Raw genomic sequence first — 21301 nt, forward strand, 5'->3', positions numbered from 1 at the left:
CTTTGGTTAGTAGCTGAGCACTTAACTGTTTGTACCACCCAGGAACTTCAGCTCCCAAAGTCTGTGATTTTATAAAACGAAGTCAAGCAAACTTGGTACTCCTCCTTCTTAGTTCATTCCTATGCCACATAACTTAGGAAATTCATCTTGATTTCCTTCTGCCGAATCTAAATTTGATAATAATAGAAATCCATTTCCTCTCAGTCTGCCCTTTGCAGAGGTGGAGAACAGCTAGTTTGACACAATCCTTCAAAATAACTTTCTGTTATTAGAAGAGGAGAAAAAGCAGTAGGGAGGGATGAGGGAAGCTCTTGAAAGACGTCTAACGAGAGACTTGGACATGCAGAGGTTTCCCCTCATCCAAAACATCTAAATGGGAGACTTGACCTCAGCAAGCAATAAACCAAAAAACCCAAAGCCAGTGTCGTCCAGTCGATTCCGACTCATAGAGACGGTGCAGAAGAAGAAAATAACGTTGTATTTTCTCTCTTAGGTTCAGGGGGAAAAAAAGAACGTTTAAATGACATCTAGAGAAACGTAAGTAGTAACTTCCTGACTAGGACATTTAAAAGGCATGTGGGAAGACACTGTGGATTTCCCTTCCTGGATGTCTGTAAAAAGCCAGAAAATGTTTTCGCCACTCTGGAAACAAGGGTCTGGGCCAAAGCAGCTCCCCGGAAGGGGGCGTACTTCTGCAATTAGGTGCTGTGATTCTGTGATGTCTTAGCGGGTCATGGCGGATTTTCAGGCTGCAGCAAGAGCTTCACCTCCGCTGTTGTCATTCCGACATCTATTTCTGACTCTGTCGTCCGCCGCGAGATGGGCTGTGCAATTGCTCTCGCTGCAGTTCCTTTGTTAGAGATTTGCCCTCTTGACACATCCAAATGAAGAAGTTGCGGCACGAAAGGAAGATTGGTGACAGACTGCGCGATTTCATTCCTGTAGTAGGGCCTGAAACCTTATCTACATGTCATCTGGCTAATCAGAGGTCCATGGTGAGATCTGTCAGAGGTTTCAGTTTTAAAAAAGAAATTCAGACACAGTTGACAGGAGAATCGGAATGTCTTTCTGTGTCCCATGGCCGCTACCTGCACTGCCTATTATTATGCGAGTGCAAGCCTGAGGCTGTGGTGCAGGAGGAACCATGGGGGTGGCCTCCTAAATTCATCAGCTCGGGTGGGCGGGCGGGAGTCCCCCTTCTCTCCCTCAACAATATAAAACAAACAAAGAGGAACCCACCACCAACAGCAAAAACAGAGACAAGCTAAAAATTAGACAGCTGAAAATCAGTCTAAAATGGCTTGTAAGAGATTACAATAAAACCCACGAAAGACACAGCTAGTGAGACAGACAGTGCTGAATGGGGATAACTGCAGCCTTGATTGCGTAACAGTTAAGCGCTTGGCTTCTTACTGAAAGGTTGTGGGTTCGAATCCACCCAGTGGCTCCTTGGGAGAAAGACCTGGTGATCTGCTCGTGTTGCCATGGAGTCCTACTCATAGTGACCCTTTAGGACAGAGTAGAGCTGTCCCATAGGGTTTCCAAGGTTGTAATCTTTACTGAAGTAGACTGCCGCATTTTCTCACTTGGATCTGCTAATAGCCCATTGCCGTGGAGTCAATTCTGACTCACAGCAACCCTATAGGACAGAGTAGAACTGCCCCATAGAGCTTCCAAGGACTGCCTGGTGGATTCGAACTGCTGACCTTTTGATTAGCAGCCATAGCACTTAACCACTATGCCACCAGGGTTTCTTGGGGCTGCTAGTGGGCTCCAGTCTACCACCTTTCTGTTAGCAGCAGAGCACTTAACTCCTGCGCCACCAGGGCTTCTCCTATAAATATTTCAGCCTAGAAAACCCTATGGGGCAGTTCTACTGTGTCATATGGTATTGCTTTGAGTGAAATCAAGTCCATGTTGTTGTTGTTGTTACCAAAACCCGTTGCCATCGAGTCAATTCCAACTCATAGTGACCCTATAAGACAGAGTAGGACCGCCCCATAGAGTATCCAAGGAATGCCTGGTGGATTTGAACTACCAAACTTTTGGTTAGCAGTGGTAGCACTTACCCACTATGCCACCAGGGTTTCCGTTGTTGTTGTTAGGTGTCCTCAATTCGATTTTGACTCATAGTGACCCTAGGCACCACAGAAGGAAACACTGCCGGGTTCTGGGCCATCCTTACAATCGTTGCTGTGCTTGAGCCCATTGATGCAGCCACTATGTCATCCATCTCGTTGAGGGTCTTCTTCTTTTCCACTGACCCTGTACTTTACCAATCATGATGTCCTTCTCCAGGGACTGATCCCTCCTGACATAATGTCCAAAGTATGTAAGACACAGTCTCACCATCCTTGCTTCCAAGGAGCATTCTGGTTGTACTTCTTCCCCAAGACAGATTTGTTCGTTCTTTTGGCAGTACATGGTATATTCAGTATTCTTTGCCAGCACCACAACTCAGAGGCATCAATTCCTCCTCAGTCTTCCTTATTCATTGTCTAGCTTTCACATGCATATGATGCGATTGAAAATATCGCTTGGGTCCGAAGCACCTTAGTCTTCAAGGTGACATCTTTGCTTTTCAACACTTAAAGAAGTCCTTTACAGCAGATTTGCCCAATGCAATCCGTCTTTTGATTTCTTGACAGCTGCTTCCATGGCTGTTGATTGTGGATCCAAGTAAAATGAAATCCTTGACAACATCAATCTTGTCTCCACTTATCATGATGTGGCTTATTAGCCTCACAACTAGACCAATCAAGTCCATGGCGCCTAACAATAACAACACATCTTCCAAAAGGGTTTAGAAAGTCATACACATAACCAAACCAATAAAGTCCCCAGGCAGAAAACTATCCTTGTTAATTCTCAAATTAGAAAAACAAACAAACATGGAATTTGTAAGATTTATACCTACAATACATGGCCCTGAAAAAGCAGCTCAGCTCCTTGGAAGTTCTTGGTTCTTTTCCTCTCAATTTAGTACAAAGTACACTGGCCTTGAAGTCAAACCTAACCAAACAGAAGTGAGAATATGGACATTTACGAAAGCTTTGCCAAGCTACTCCACATTGTAAGTAAACCAATCATTCTTGGAAGTTGCACAGGAAGAAGTAAAACTCAGTGGTTAAAAGGACAAGCCCCAAAGCTGAATTTTCTTGGTTCCAATCCTAGCTCTGCCACTCGTGTTTGTCACCATGAGCGAGTTACTTAACTTCACCATGTACTTGTTTCCTCATCTGTAAAAGTGGAATGAAGAAGATAATCTATCAACACCATAGGATTGTTGAGAGGATTAGAAGCCTCAATACAAAGTGTCTGACACATGTAAATCCTCCATAAAAGTTGTTGTTCCTATAATTATTATTATGTGAGTCAGGATAGGCTATATTAAATTCTATAACAATCAGCCCCCAAATCTCAAGGGTTAAAACAAGAAAGGCTTATTTCTTACTCATGCTGTACATCCATTGGTAGAGAGAGAAGCCCTATTAAACATATTCATTCATGAGTCCTGGCTGATAAAACAGCCACTATCTCAGAGGTTGATGGTTGATGTACCAGAAGGAAGAGAACTCTGAAAGATCTTGAGTCAACATTTAAATACCCCAGTCCAGAAGGAATGCATATCACTTCTGCTCACAATTCACTGGCCAGAAACAAGACACTTGTTCCCACTGAACCACAAGAGGGCAGGAAATGCAAACTTTTTATGTGTCTTAAAGGAGGGAGAACTGTCACTGGTGTAATTCCCATTATTTTATTATTAGTAGTAGTGATGTGGAGCTCTGGTGGCACAGTAGTTAAGAGCTCAGATGCTAACCGTAAGTTCAGCAGTTCAAATCAACCAGCCGCTCCCTAGAAACCCTATGGGGCAGTTCTACTCTGTGCTATAGGGCTGCTATGAGTTGGAATTGACAGCAGCTAACAACAACAGTGGTGATAGGCTAAATTAATTCTTCAAGACACCACTTGGTCTATTTCTTAGAGTGAACTATTCCTAAGTGAGAGAAAAGCTTGAAGCAAAAAGGCTGTATTTATATGTTTCACTCTCATCAATATAACATTCAGTTGCAGACTAATAACTAATAACATCCACTGAACATGTGCTAGCTATCAGATAATAAGCTAGTTGCTTTCACACAGTCTTATATATAATTCTAACAACCTTAGGTTTAGCCCAGTTTTACAGATGAAGAAACAATTCCTAGAGAAAGTTACACAGCTAGCAAGTATGGAGTCAGATGTTAGATTCAGATCTTCCTGACTCTAAATACATTGTCTTTACATTATGCTGTTCTAGGGATTCTAAGGAATCCCTGGGTGGTGCATATGGTCAACAAACTTGGCTGACAGAAAGGTTGGTGGTTGCAGTCCACCCTGAGGTGCCTCAGGAGAAATGCTTGAAGATCTGCTTTTAAAAAATCAGCCACTGAAAATCCTATGGAGCACAGTTCTACTCTGACACACATGGAGTTGCCATGACTCAGAATCGACTCTGCAACTGGGGAAAAAAAGAAATTGGATTCTAAAGAGTTATCTAATTAAACATGGATGCTCACCAAAAGACTTCACCAAAAAGAGTGCAAAGAGAACCTACAGACTGGGGGGGAAAAAAAAATTGGCTATGACATTCAATAAAGTTCTAATCTCTAAAATCTACAGGAAAATCTGACACCTCTACAACAAAAAGGCAAATAATCTAATTAAAAATGGGCAAAGGAAATGAACAGACACTTCACCAAAGAAGACATGCAAGAGACTAACAGACACATAACGAATAGCTCACAATCTCTAGCCATTAAACCAAAAAAACCAAACCCGTTGCCATTGAGTCAATTCTGACTCACAGCAACACTATTAGAGAAGTGCAAATCAAAAACACAATGCGATACCATCTCACTCTGACATTACTGGCATGATTCAAAAAAACAGAAAATAACAAATGTTGGAGAGGCTGCGGGGAGATGGGAACTCTTATGCACTGCTGATGGGAATGTAAAATGTTAAAGTCATTTTGGAGAACTATATGATACTTCCTTAAAAAGCTAGAAATAGAAATGTTGTATGATCCAGCAATGCCACACCTAGGATCATATCCTAGAGAAAACAGAGCCGTCACATGGATAGACATATGCACACCCATGTTCATTGCAGCATTGTTTACAACAACAAAAAGATGGAAACAACCTAGGTACCCATCAACAAATGAATGGATAAACAAACTGTGGTAAATACACACGATGGAATACCAAACACTTATAAAGAACAACGATGAGTCTGCAAAGCATCTCTCAACATGGATAAATCTGGACGGCATTATGCTGAGTAAAATAAGTCAACCTACTATAAAAACTCATGAAAAGGTGTACACACAAAAAGAAACAATCTTTGATGGTAACGAGGGAGGGGAGGGGAGGAGAGGGAAAAACACTAACTAGACAATAGATAAGTGGTAACTTTGGTGAAGGGTAAGACAGTATACAATACTGGGGAAGCCAGCACAACTTGTTCAAGGAAAGGTCATGGGAGCTGTATAGTCACATCCAAACTCCCTGAGGGACTGGATTACTGGGCTGAGAGCTGTGGGGACCATGGTCTCGGGGAACATCCAGCTCAATTGGCATAACATAGTTTATAAAGAAAACGTTCTACATTTTACTTTGGTGAGTAGCATCTGGGGTCTTAAAAGCTTGTGAGCAGCCACCTAAGATACTCCACTGGTCTCACTCCATCTGGAGCAAGGGAGAATGAAAAAAAACAAACACACATGGTAAACATTAGTCCAAAGGACTAATGGACCACAACTACCACAGTCTCCACCAGATTGAGTCCAGTACAACTAGATGGTGCCTGGCTACCATCACCAGCTGCTCTGACAGGGATCACAATAGAGGGTCCCAGACAGAGCCCAAGAAAACACGAACAAAATTCTAACTCACAAAAAAATAAGAAGATCAGACTTACTGGTCTGACAGAGACTGGAGAAATCCCAAGAGTATGGGATTTCTAGACACTCCGTTACCTCAGTAATGAAGTCAATCCTGAGGTTTGCCTTTCAGCCAAAGATTAGACAGGCCCATAAAATAAAATGAGACTAAATGGGCACACCAACCCAGGGGCAAGGACAAGAGGGCAGGAGGGGACAGGAAAGCTGGTAATGGGGAACCCAAGGTCAGGGGAGGGGGAGTGTTGACAAGCCATGTGTTGGTAACCGATGTCACAAAACAATATGCGTATTGTTTAATGAGAAGCTAATTTGTTATATAAACCTTCATCTAAAGTACAATAAAAAAAATAGTAGCAATACTCCTGCTTCTAATTAAAAAAAAAAAAAGAATTGTCTAGCGCAAAGGAGCCAAATATCAGTCCCTTGTGTCCTTACAGTATGAGAAATCTACCTAGGGGTGTACTAACCTAAGAGAAAAGTTAGAATTTACCTGGCAGTTTTGTGAAATCTTTCATTTTTTCTTTACTTTCTGAAAGTGAGAAGGGCAATGTTTTGTATGTTTTACAGTATAGAAATCTGTATTGCCTATTTTGGGATGATTATTCAAATTTAATCCCAATAGACTATAAAATTCATTATCTTGGTGTTCACGCCTAAAGTGAAATTTTGAACTTGAGCTCTAAATAATAAAAAGAGAGTAAGACATACTAAAAATGTTACTTCCATTAAAGACCAGCCATCGTTATCTGTCCCTCCAAATGGGTAAGCACATGCATTAAAAGAAATGGGGGGATGAATTAGCAGAGCAGCCAAGGCAGCACTGACTCAATGAACAAACCACTCAGGAACAGTTGTTTTAACGAAGTTGGTCTTTGCTATGGAGTTGGGGAGAATGCTTATCTGTTTTAATTGTGGCTAAGAAGGGGTAGGAAAAAAACAGTGATAATACCACAAATATAAGACTTTCATGAACTATCCAGAATTTTAGCTCACTTCGAGAAGCAACATTTGAGGCAAGAATTATTAGGTCTTATGGACCACCTGGACTCTGCATTCCTGAGGTGGAAACATTTCAACCAGGAAGCCATTCTTTTATCACCTAAATTACTTTTAGCCCTTGAGATGCAGAGTCTGACAATTCAGGGAGGTCAATGAATCAGAGTTTGTTTCAAATAATGGTATTTCTCTAGAAAATAAATCATGGTGCTCACTGTTGTTAGGTGCTGCCGAGTTGGCTCCGACTCATGGTGACCCTGCGCACAGTGGAAAGAAAGGCTGATCGATACTGAGTCATCCCTGTGATCGATGGTTTATTGAACTGTTGTGCTCCATAGAGTTTTCATGTCTGATTTTCCTAAGATCTTCAGGCCTTTCTTCCTAGTCTGGAAACCTGTTCAGCATTACAGCAACATGAAAACCTCCACTGATAGACCAGTGGTGGTTGCCCCTGAGGTGCATTGGAGAGGAATCTAACACAGGTCTCCAACATGGAAAGCTACGATTCTACCACTGACCTACCAATGTCTCCATTTGGAGCTCACTAAAACCTGTTGCCATCAAGTCCATTCCAACTCATGGCAACCCTATAGGACAGAGTAGAACTGCCCCATAGAGCTTCCAAAACTGTAATCTTTACGGAAGCAGACTGCCACATCTTTATCCTGCAGAGCAACTGGTGGGTTTGAACCATTGACCTTTCTGCCAGCAGCTGAGTGCTTTAACCACTGTGCTACCAGGGCTCTGGAACTAGAGGGGGATAATTGCTTATTCTAGACTGCAATAGCTCTCTTCATTTGATCAATTTTATAGAGACTTATTAGGGAAAAAATAAACTAAAACTAAAAAAGAAAAAAAAAAACACTAAACAAACAAATGAAGAGCTCTGAATTCGTATGTATCTTTCTGGATCAGATTGATTCCTGCTCCCATTCATTACCAGCCTCATCTCATCCACTTCTTCAGCCTACACAACCTGTATGCACCTGATTGATGGCTCACATCTGCATAACACAAGCAAATAATTACATGGCACAGCTGTAAGTGCTTTATTTATATATTAAATTATTCTCACGATAACTTTGCAGTCAGTACTAAGATTACCCATGTTTCACAGATGAGAAAAATGAAGGTACAGAATGGTAAATAACTTGCCCAACGTCATGCAGCTAGTAACAGATGAGAATTCCGACTTAGGAGTCTAGTTTCAGAGTTCATCCTCTTAACCTTAAATTATGCTTTTAAATTTGATGTTATTTCTGTTCCAAAGACCCCTGTATCTCTGACTAACTTCCTCCATCATCCAAAACTAGGCTCTGACCACGCCTCCTTAAGGAAGTTGTCCTTGACCCCCTTCTCTGACCCTCATCACCCTGCTATTCTGCACTAGATTGGATGCCATTTCTCTGTTCCCCAGGCAGCGTGAGCATAGCACCACCACAACTGGTTCCATGCTGTGTATGATCACACATTTAGTTGTCAGTCTCCTCCTCTAGACTGGGAAACACTGGAGCCATATTTATTTATTTCTATATCCTCATCACTAAGCCTAGGGCCTTGATGGTTCAGTGGTAGAATTCTCACCTTCCATGTGGGAGATCTGGGTTCAATTCCAGGCCAGTGAACCTCAAGTGCAGCCACCACTCGTCTGTCAGTGGAAGCTTGGGTGTTGCTATGATGCTGAGCATGTTTCAGTGGAGCTTGGAGATTAAGACAATCTAGGAAGAACGGTCTGGTGATCTACTTCTGAAAATCAGCCAATGAAAGCCCTATGGATAGCAACGATCCAATGTGCAACCGATCACGGGAATGGCACAGGACCTGGCAGTGTTCATTTTGTTGTGCGTGGGATTGCACACAGCAGCAACAACAGCGTCAGCAAGCCCAGTATATAGCACATAGTAGGTGTTGAGTAAATATTTCTTGACTAAAATAACAAATACATGGAAGAAATGCCTGTGTAGAGATTGGGGTCCTCTTTCTGTCACAATTCAGTGAGTGATCTTCAATATTTGGTTAAAATCAACATTAGGAGTTTTTTTAATGGATGTAACTCAGAACTTCAGCAATGACACACAAAAAGCAAATAAAGAACTCTGTTGACATGCAGGTGATTCACACAGAAAAGAGAGCACTATTTTTAAACTATTGTTAAGTGCTTCCAACCTTAAGCCACAAAGTGTCAAATATCTATGGCTCTTTCTTTAAAAAGATAAGCTACTCCTGGGATCTAAAAAGTGCTCTCTTTAGTTGTTACAGAAGGAAAGAATATCAACAAAAACAACAATAAAAAGCAGATGTTTTGACTATATTATATTTGAGAAGAGGCCTTGTGAGAGTTTTTTTCTTTACTGAGTGATTCAATCTCAATATTCTTAAAGGAATTCTGATTCCAAGCCTGAACAAAGAAAAATCCTTTGTGTGAACTCTGATGACAGAAGTCAAGGGGATGATTTTAAAAAACATGACACTAAGTCAAATGAAAACCATGCTGATGCCAATGGCTTCTTTATAGTAAGCAAGGGATCCAGTGTGAGTTGCTACTGAAGGTCCTGGTCTCCATGTGGCTGCTCCTTCAACATGTCTTTCAGAAGTTTCTTTCCTTTAGCTGCCTATTGAGAGAGGGAAGGCCACAATGCCCAGTAGTCCCAGGCTTTTTCATTATGCAAGTGCCTCTCAAAAGAACACAGGTGTCCAAGCCAGAGTGGCAAAAACCTGAGTTTGAATCTCAAATGGGTGGTCTTCAGAAAATCACTCCTTCCTTTCCTCTTCCTCCTCTTCTTCTCCTCCTCTTTCCCATTTTTCAGCAAAGCTATTAAGCCTCAAGTTTCTTTGCCATGAAGTGAGAATCATGACAGGTGTCTTAGGCTGCATTGAGAACAAAACCAGTAAAGTGCATAAATACACATAGAGATTTTACATCAAGGAAATTGCTCATGTGTTGTAGAGGCTGGAGCGTCCCGTCCGTGGCTTCTCCTAATTCGCATAGCTGCAGGGGCTGGCGAACCCAAGATTGACAGGTCAGAGAGCAGGGCTTTTGCTCACAGGCTGCAAAGATCAATGAATCCCAAGATCGGCAGGCAAGACTGCAGGTAAACTGCTAGCTCAAGTCCCACAAACTGGAGGTCAGACAAACAGGAGCCAGCTGCAGGATCCAGCAGCAGCAAAAAGGCCACAAGCCTTTCCAGAATGTCCCCTTATATTTGATGCAGGTCAGAGGCCCAAAGAAACTCCCTTTCAACTGATTGGCTACTCACAGCAGATCCCATCATGAAGATGATTCCAACGTCATTCAACTGCCAAACCACTGAGAATAATGGCCATCCAAGTTGACACACAACCTGAACAATCACAACAGGTATCTCATAAAGTTGTTATGAGGAAAGAAGTAATAAAAGTATGTAAAATGCCTGGCACAGTGAGTGGGAAGACGCACAAATGCAAAATGTAACTATTATAATGAATATCCACAGTACATTCCCCAAGGTGATTAAAGATAGGGCAGCCAATATACTAAGGTATGCCGGTTTTGTTCTATGTTGGATGAATGTGGCCTGGAATATTATTTCTATAGAAATCAGCAACATAAATATGAGAAAAAAAAATTGTAATGCACCAAGAAGGCTGCAAGGCATTACCTCAAAGCCTCACACAGCTGTAAGAAAAAAAAGACCAGGAAAAATCCAAGGTGTCCACAGTTACATCAAGAGAACATCACTTCCTACCCGAGATTAGTCTCAAGAGTTTTAATCCATTGCAAGGGATTATTTTTGACACTTTACTGGGTTTAAAATATGTATGCCTGCCTAGGCATGTGACATAATGTGTGAAATGATAAGCAGTATGTGGAAGAGTGATAGATAACAAAGGGGGGAGGCAGTCTGCTTTTCGTTTTTTAATTGCTTAAATTCCATGGTGCCATTTCTGAACAGAACCAATAGTTCTAACCTCCAATCTTCTCCCCTTTTTCCTTTTCCTTATTTGTCTTTACCTTGTTTGAGCTTAAAAAAATTTTGGCAGCTTCTACAAATGTGATGCAATTTTCCATGCAGATTAGGTAACCTGAAAAACCCTACCATTGCACAGCATAGACAGAAATCTATCAGCCTCCCACGCCTGCTCCCGCCCTCCCCTCCTCTCTGCCTTTTATGGTGGACAATGGTCTTTTCTAGGACCCTTCACCTTACTGGTGCTTTGGGTCCTATGCCCTTGAAACTACTCATGATTCTTTCACAATCCAGTTTTCCCAATCAACTACAGCATTCTGTTGATGTAAAACATGATTCGATCACTCTTACATTAAAAAAAAACTCCTTGTCCCTTATCTCCCTTCACATGCCCCTCTCTCACTACTCTTTCACCTTCCCTTTACGATCATTAAAGCATTCTTTGTAGATTCTCTTGTTTCTCTTTTCAAATAATTCCTGTCTCAATTCCACTCCATTATTCCAAAAAACAGGTTTCATGAAAGTCACCAAGAACCTCTATGCCTTTAAATTCAATGGGTAGGTTTAGTCCTCAACTTATTTGACCTCTCACCTTCCTATCTGTGCATAAATGTTGAAGTTCCTCAGGGTTAAAACCAACTCCTTCTATCATCTCATTCTGAGCTCTCTCCCTAGGTGCCTTCATCCATGTACACAGCTTTAAGCATGAGCTACATGCCAATGAATACCAAGCCAAGACCCTACTTCTATGATTTCCAGTTCCACAAAATTATGATTGTTTTTGTACTTGATAGCTTCCCTGGAATGTCTCCAAAGTACCTCAATCTCAATGTCCAAAACAAAGCTTATATACCCACTCTTGTTATCTGACATTTTGCATTTTTGACAATGGTAAAAAATCTACTAATTGACTATTTTGTTCATTAATGATATACATCTTGCAGTAACGAATGCCAAGTTGTGAGGCAAGAGTAATGCTGGCTGTGATGGTTAAGGTTATGTGTCAGGTTGACTGGGTCATAGTTCTCACCTCTTTGGCAGTTGCATAATGATGTAATCTGGCAATTATGTAACCAGGTAGTCATTCTCTATTTAGTGAGCTGATGTGAGCAGCCAGTAAATTGAAAAAGGAGTTTGCTTGGGGGTGTGGCTTGCACCCTAATTTCCACATAATGCCAAGTTTTTTTATAATGACCTGGTTTTGAAACCTAACCATGTCAAAAGTGATTAGTGGGTATACTCTCCTCCCACCTCTTCCACTGACCCTATCTTAGTGAACGGCATCACCAGAAACCAAAGGGTGACCCTCAGAAACTCTTTCACCCTCATATTCAATCCAACATCAGTGCCTGGAAATTGTGTCCCAGATAGCTTTCCAACACATCTCCCTCTGACCCTATACTCTCATCCAAGCCATAATCATATAATTCTTCCTCAGCTGTAGTAGAGTCCCAACTAGCCTACCCTCTTGCCCCTACATTTAGTTTGTTCTCTATGCTTTAACTAGAAAACCAGCTCTCAATGTATGGGTCTGAACACTTCATATAGGTTCTTCATGCGCATTCTATTCACTCCATCTGTCTCTGCAATTTGCCTGGATAGAACAAGCATCTCTAGAAAGCTGAAGTTACCTGAACACATATTCTAATTAACTGACTACTTTGGTAAAGGTAGTTCATTTTCTGTTTATTTAAAATAGATTATGTAATGCATATGAAGTAAAAAAATTTCCCAAAGTCATTTAATACACATATAAATTTGGAACTATAGATTTTTCTAAAATGGAAGTGAATATCAATGTTTATGAAAAGCTTATATTTTTTCTGCTTCTGAGGCTTATTTTCAGAACATTGCCAAGAATTATGCCAAAATTAGTTTGAGGTTCTTCCATGGTTATTACTTTGCTTTTAAAATATAAAATTAACTTTCTCCATTTTAATCAGAAATACATAATATCAGGTGCTAAATATACATTTTTATTACTCTACCTAAAGTGTTCAAAAAGTAAGCAAATCAGTCTTCTCCATAATTAACTTACCTGAAACTTTCCCTGAGTGATCAGACAGAATTTCCATTATTTGTTTACTAATTCATTAATTATGAGGTTACTGAGTCCCACAGCATCCTGGTAGAACATGTTAGGGATAGTGGTAGGAGATAAAACAGCAGGAAGTCAAGTAAGAAAGAACATGACATGAATCCCATACATACATGATCTCGTTAAAGGGAGAATATATACCACATAAAATATATGCATGTAAGAGAATCTAATCCCAAATGAACATATTAAAAAAGAAAAAAAGCCCTATAGTTCGGTAGGCAGAGAAAAAATAGAAAGACCAATGAAGACTTCATCAAAGAGGCGAGGTTTGCACTGAGCCTTGAAGGACTAGATATGTAGAGAGATATTCTGTACAGGAGGAAATGTTCAAGTCATGGTGACAGTGCCAATCATTTAGTCCTTCATTTGATTCACTGAGCAAATATTTATCGAGCAACAGTTATGTACCAGGCACTGTTCTAGACACTCGATATATATAAGTAAGCAAAACAGAAAAGACAAATAAATCCCCACTCTCACAGGGTATACATCCTAGTGCAGGGAGACCAAGACCTAAGGTCAATTGATCAATCAACCAATTATTATTAACAGCAAGCAATAAATAAATAAATAAACAAAAAATGTAATGTTTTGATGGTTGGTAAACATTCTGGAATAGAATAAAGAAAAAAGGGATTAGGGATGCTGGGTGTTCAGCAATTTTAGTAAGAATGTTCAGAGAAAGCTTTGCTGAAAAGATAACATTTCTGAAAAGCCTAAATTATTATACAACACAGATATCTAAAGAAAGAACGCTCCAGGCAGTAGGAACAGCAGAGGCAGTAACAGCAAAGGTCCTGAAATGAAGTATGGCCAGCATTTCGAAGAGGCTATTGTGTGTAGGAGGAATGAGTGGAGGAGAGGACAAAGTAAGAAGTCAGATCAGATATGACTTTGAAGGCTAATGTAATACTTTGTTTCTATTCTGAGTGAAAGGAAGCCATTAGAGGGTTTTGAAAGACAATGGCTTGACCTTGCTTGCCTTCTAAGGGGATGGTTCTGGCTTCTGTGTTGTGAGTAGGCTGAAGGAAGTAAGGGAAAAAGCAGGGAGGCCAATTAGAATGTTACCGCAATAATTTTGGGAAGAAATTCTGGTGGCTCAAACCAGGATGATAGTGTAAAGGTAATGGTAAGTGACTAGCTCATGGTAAGTGATTATATGCTAATATATGTTGAAGATAGAGCTGATAGGATTTGCTGATGAATTAGAATATGAGGTGTGTAGTAGACAAGAATCAGCTTTGGTGAAGGGAAGGACAACGCATGATGCAGGGGAAGTCAGCACGACTGGACTAAAGCAAAAGCAAAGCAGTTTCCTAGACACATCCAAGCACTTTGAGGGACAGAGTAGCTGGTGCTGGAGCCTAGGGACCATAGTTTCAGGGGATAGCTAGGTCAATTGACATGACATGGTTTATTAAAAAAATGTTTTACATCCCACTTTGATGAGTGGCATGTATAGTCTTAAAAGCTTGCCAGTGGCCATCTAAGATACATCTATTGGTTTTATCTTGTCCAGAGCAAAGGATAATAAAGAAAACCAAAGGTACGAGGAAAATACTAGCCCAAAGGACTAAAGGACCAAATGAACCAGAGACTCCACCAACCTGAGACCAGAAGAACTAGACGGTGCCTGGCTACCACCAATGACCACCCTTACAGGGAACACAACAGAGAGTTCCAGACACAGCAGGAGAAAAATGTAGAACAGAACTCAAACTCACATAAAAAGACCAGATTTAATGGTCTGACAGAGACTGGAGGAACCCTTAAAACTTTGGCCCTGGATACACTGTTAACCCAGAACTTAAACCATTCCTGAACCCCACTCTTGAGACAAAAATTAGGACTATAAAACAAAACTAATACATGTAAGGAATGTGCTTCTTAGTTCAATCAGATATACAAGACCAAATGGACAGCTTCTGTCCAAAAGCAAGATGAGAAGTCAGGAAGGAATGGGAAGTGATTGAACAGACACAGGGAACCCAGGGTGGAAAGGGCAAGTGTGCTGTAAAGAGAAAAAAAAAAAAGGAAGAAGAAGATGACATGTGACAGAAAGAGAGAAGTAAAGAATGACTCCAAAGTGTTTGGGTGGAGTAACTGTGGAAACAGATTTGCCACTTGCTGAGAAAACTGGGACAGAAGTGGTTGGAGTAGAGAAAAAAATCGGTAATTCATTTGAGACTTGTTAAGTTTGAGATGCTTTTTAGATGTTGAGAAAGGGAGGTCAAGGGGACAGTTATACCTGTGAGACCATACTTCAGGAATGAGGTCTGGGCCAAAGATGTAGATTGATGGGAATATTGAAGAGGGAAAACCCATAATCTAGGAAAAGAGAAGGAATAGAGTTATATCATTGAATAAGGAGCCCTGGTGGCATAACAGTTAAGTGATCTGCTGCTAACCAAAAGATTTGAGATTCAAACCCACCAAGCTGCTCAGTGGGAGAAAGACTTGGCGATCTGCTCCTGTAAAGATTACAACCTAGAAAAACCTGTGGGGCAGTTCTCTGTTGCATGGGGTCACTATGAGTCAAAATCAACTCTACGCACCCAATAACAATAAAAACAACAAATCACTGTGTAGGTAAAAACGAGCAAGGGCTAGCCATACCTCTAAACCTTTTAAAACCACTACACAGGAGCCATATTACTTTGGAGATCTGAATAAACTTGAAGGACAATGAGGAAACCCAGATCTCGTCTCCTTCCACTAGGAGTACATAAGAGCAGTCTCCTCCCTCCGCCACGGCCTCAACCTCACACAATCTTACAAGGAGTAGATCTGGGAGAGAGCACTGAAAACTGGAAGAAGAATCTTGAATTGAGAATATGTACCTACATGAGGCTGAGGTAAACTAAAAATAATGATTTGATTAAATTTATGTGATTATTAAGTTTAAAATCTCTCTCATGTCTCTCCCACCCCCCCAAAACCCACATCCCTTCTGTTAGAGAAATAGGAACCCAGGATGGAACTAAAGGACTCTAAATGTGTTTGCTCTTCTATCTCAGTTAATAGACAGCTATTTTGAGCTTTGTTTTGAGACAGAGTAGTTAAATAGCCTCAATTGTATAAAGCTAATAAGTACTAAAACCCTGGTCTGCCTTAATCTATATCCTTTGTTTTCACTGTATGCCATACCAAGAACCGTAAGGTGAAGATAACGTAATGTGAAACTTTTCTAAATAAAGGAAAACAACTATTGTTGAACCAGTAGCTCTGGAGTAGTGCTGCTTACACATCCTAAAAGCTGCCCTATTAAAAAGGGTTCCTGCTAGCAAGGGAACTTGCTTAATTAACTTTTCTAGGCATAATCTTAGCCATACCCCTGACCCTCCTCCAGTTTTGGACTTTCACATTTCTACTGTTCCTTCCAGTAAGAATGAACTGCACCCTTTCCATCCGAGGCTCTCTACAGGTCTGGTTTCTGATCTGTAAACTACTACTCTCCTGCCCTCCTTGCTGAGGGTTCTTTGGCTGAGATGTGCTTCCTACACGTCTGAACAGGTATAAGCCTACCTCTTTGTAATACCAATAGGTTATAGTCTTATGGTACTTTCTGTGTGTTGGAAACTGTGCTAAGTTATTTTAATATATATTAACTGAAACCTTTACAGCCACCCACCCAAGAAAATATCACCACCTTCAAATAATAGACGAGAAAACCAGAGCTACAGGAAGTTGAGTAACTTGCCCAAAATACTGAACAGTCAGAATTCAAAATCAGCTCTGACACCAAAGTTTTAACCACATAACCTGACTCACTGCATGGTTATTTAGTTTATATATTACTAAACTTAACCAAGACTTGCTCTTAATTATTCAAAACCAATTCTCTCCCACCTGCATTAACCTAGTTTCAGCCCCACTGGGGAGGCTTCTTATGAGTCATGTCTTGATGTTGCAGCTGCCCATTCAGTCTTACGTGGGCCTAACATTATGAAAAGGGGACACAGAACTCCAAGAAGTTCACGGCATGAACATAACTACTTGTGTAGGGTAGAGAATGAGGGCAAAGTCTTCCAAATGAGAAGAATGTGAGTTTATGGAGAATCAGTATAGCTTAGAGGTGAAGCACTCTGAATGCAGAACTAGTCACATGAGCTGGAATCTCAGCCCTATCACCTACTGGCTCACTGTACCTCAGTTTCCTCATCTATGAAATGAAAATAATATTAATATACAGCCCATAGACTGACTTAAGGATTAAATAAGTTAAAGCATGTGAAGTGTTTAAAACAGTACCTGGCACATATAGAGGTCGTTATTTATTATTATTAATATTATTCTCTTGGTCGCCAGGTTGCATCTTCCAGAATTTAGACAGACCTCAGAACTGTTGATAGCCTTCTTCTTCGCAGCTGCTGGGGAAAGACTGAGTTTCTTGATCAGAAGGAACCTCAATTGAGTCAAAATCTGCATGTTGGGCTATTTCTCTGGCAAGGCAATTACATTATAGCATTGTCATTTAGAAGAAAAAGAAGTAGGTTTTCTATCGTCCCACTTTCCTACAATCTTTCTTTAGCTTTTATTCTTTTATAGTTCTCACATTCATACTGTGCTTAGACAGATTTTTACATTCAGGCTTAATTGCTTGACTATTCCAGGATCCCTGTTCATCAGTGTTTTAACCACGGCATCACATTTCTTGTGACTGCTTCCCAATTTGTCTACATTATTTTCAAAATGAGATGTCTATAGGCAAATGGGATTCTGAAAGTAGAATTTCTCCATCATTGGAGGGGAAGCTACCACCTTCCCACTCCATGGCCTGATGACTCTATGTCTGCATCTCCAAATAACACTGGCCTTTTCATACTCAATATTACAAGTCAAACTGATTGCAGCATCATCCCATAAACTGCCCACCTTCCTGTTACAAAGTTCTTTGACAGTTTTGCTTCCTGCATGTTATTCTTCTTAACTGTCTACATGCCAAATGTGCAAGTTTGCTTTTTCTTCAGATGGGATCTCATTTTGCCATTTTCAGCTCCTACTTAAAATACATCTGATAGCAAAAGTAAGAAGTTGCTCTTAATACTTTAGCAGGTTACCTCTTGCATCTGGGAGATCTTTCCAGAGTTTGGAGGAAATACTTTTCAAGCAAATATTTTTTTCCTATGTAGGAAAAAATTTGGTGCCATGTTTTATAAAATGACCCAGCTTTTTTTTTTTTTTAATGTACATAGCAAATCTAGTCCAATTATAGAAATAGAAGGATCATGCCATTCACTCACCAGTATGTTTTACCAGGTACACAATTTGATAAGCGTCCATGGAATGACTGATATATATTTTTGTATGAGAGGAAAAACTTGCCTTGGATGACTATGGACATCTTGTTACATCCCATTCCCAAATCTGTCAACCATCTAATGACAGCCAGAGCACAGAACAATATTTTACTTGTTCATAAGCAACAAGGCCCATGAGTAGAAATAGCTATTTTTCTAAGTGTTTATACGGTAAGGGGGTAAGCTATAGTATATAGCACATGTTCTTGGGAAATCATCATGAAATGGCAAGTTGTGTTCATTTTAAATGCACTCAATCAATAAGATTTGATGCGTAGCTATTATGCTGCCAAAATACTTTTGAAAAAGATAAAGAAGTAAACTCAGCAAAAGTCAAACCCTAATGGTTTTGTATTAATCCAATTCAAATGTTTTAAGAGAACACTTTCAATATACACATCAAGGTTTGTTCCAGTGATCTGAAAATCAATATCCTATCAATTGGAGTTATTTAGGATTTCAGGTCACCACAATTTAATATTAGTGTTCTGGCCAAATTTCAACAAATGTTTTATGTGGCTTCATTTTATATGTGTTTATCTTTCTTTCATTGAACTGGACAAAGTTTTAGAACATTACATCAGGATGGAAACTTACTATTGGGAAGATACTCATTTATTGTTACAAAGGAGATTCTTTTATCAGATGAGCAGCATGGGTGCACTTGTGCTCCAGCCCGACAGGAAGTATGGAGCAGGCTTTGCTCCTTTTGGGAGACATGTATGTGTGTGTTAGTTCTTCCTCATCTTCCCGATCTCTTAACTTTCCAGGGCTTAGTCCTTGGCCTTTTTCTCTTTCATTTACTGCTTTGGTGATTTCTTGCAGTCTAGTGACTTTAAATACTAGGAGCCCTGGTGGCCCAGTCGTAAAGTACTATAGCTCCTAACCAAAAGGTCAGCGGTTTGAATTCACCAGCCACTCCTTGGAAACCCTATGGGGCAGTTCTAGTCTGTCCTGTAGGGTGGCTATGAGTTGGAATTGACTTGACAGCAACAGGTTTGGTTTTGGTACACACTCTCTAATTTATATAAACACCTCTGAATTCTCCCAGTACTCCAACTTCTATGTAGAACTGCTTACTTAATATCTCCACTTAAATTGGTAAATTTAATGTGCCTAAAGTGAGCTCCATATCTTCATCCCTAAACCTGCTCTTTATAAAGTCTTCCCATCTCAATTAATGGCAGTGGCAACTCTATCTTTCCAATTGCTCAGACCAAATGAATAGAACCAGTTTTCTCATACTTTATAATCACCCAATTCATTGGTACATCTTACTGGCTCTATAGTCTCAAATTATCTAGAATGTTACTACTTATTACCACCTCCACACCTGTGACCTGCCCCATGACACCATCTTCCCTCACCAGGAATACTGTAATACTCTCCTTACTGGGCTCCCTGCTTCTTCCCTTGCCTCTTGTCAGTCTGTTTTCAACCCAGCAGCCAGAATGTCAGTCTTACCAGATCTCTCCTCTGCCCAAACACCACCCTCCATGGCTTCTTACTTGAATAAACATAAAAGCCAAATCCTTCTAATAAGCTATCTACGTGATTTTGCCTACGTGATTCTGGCATTAAATTATCTCTCTGATCTCATCTCCTACTTTTTTTTTTTGCTTCTTCTACTCCAGCCACACTGGCCTCCTTATTGTTCTTCATTCTTATCAGTTAGTTGTGCTCTATCAGACCCTTTACCCTGGACATTCCCTCTTCCCAGACCATTGTTTCCCCAGATATTCACAGGGTTCAATCCCCTCATCTTTTCCAGGTCTTTATTCAGAAACAACTACTGAACCAGATCTTCCCTGAGTGCTTTATTTAAAATTGCAACTCCCCAGATATTCCCTATCCCCCTTCCATGCTTTATTTTTCTCCATAACATATACAACCATCTATTTTAGTTACTTATTTTATCATCTTTCTAAATACAAAAGAAATTAAGCTCCGTTAGAGAAGAGGCTTTTTTTTTTTTTTTTTTTCTGTTTTGCTCACTTTTATACCCTCAGTAGTTCCAACAAGGAGCCCTGGTTAAAACCTCTGCTGCTAACCAAAGTTCAGCAGTTTGAATCTACCAGCTGCTCCTTGGAAACCCTATGGGGCAGTTCTACTCTGTCTTATACAGTCACTATAAGTCGGAATCTATTCAATGGTAACAGGTTTGGTTTTTGGAATTCCAACAATGTCTGTTAAGTGGGAAGCACTCAAAAATATTTATTGAAAGAATTAAGACATAAATGCTGCAATCTTACTTTGTTTTATAATCACTTAAAATATACACTATGATATTTTTGTAATGAGAATCATCATTCCATTATATTCATATTAAAAATATTGTTTAAATGTGAAGGAAGAAAATTTTAAGCCAATTTTAAAAATATTGTATAGTCTGATTATTTTCCATTCATCTAACTCATTATATCACTGCTTTTCTCAATATATTCTCTTAAGATTTTGAAACCTTCAAAGACATATCTAAAAGAGAGCAAGTTTATATAAAATTGATAAAGGAGAAATTACTTAGAATGATCCTACAACTGCAATCCACTCAACAACCCTACCTCTCTGGGCATATTATGTCACTATCGTTAACCTTTGTGTCCTTGTGATAAATGGTGCAGTTGCAATAAAGGTAGGGGTGTAGCGGCATCATGGGAGATTGAGAAATCACCTCTAGATGGTCTTCATTATTTATTTCAACCAAAAAAGTGTTTCTGTGAAAGCCTAGATGAGGCTGACTTTATGGTTTAGTGTTTCTGTGCAGAAGCCATGCATAAAACCCATGGAATGGGAAGATAATTTGGCCTGTGCACAACAAGGAGAGGTTATTTCCTTCATATCTGCACACAGGGCCATTATTCTATTCAGTATAACTAAGCATAGGAAATCAGGCAGACTCTAATGTAGAAGAGTTTAAGCTCATTGAGATCTGGCCTATAGTCAAGCTACTTTTAAAGAAATCAAGTGGCTTCAGGACTTCTAGAGACAACTATAGTTTTTTTTTTTT

The sequence above is a fragment of the Elephas maximus genome, chromosome 1 (assembly GCF_024166365.1).
Source record: "Elephas maximus indicus isolate mEleMax1 chromosome 1, mEleMax1 primary haplotype, whole genome shotgun sequence".
In the NCBI taxonomy this organism is placed as follows: Eukaryota; Metazoa; Chordata; class Mammalia; order Proboscidea; family Elephantidae; genus Elephas; species Elephas maximus.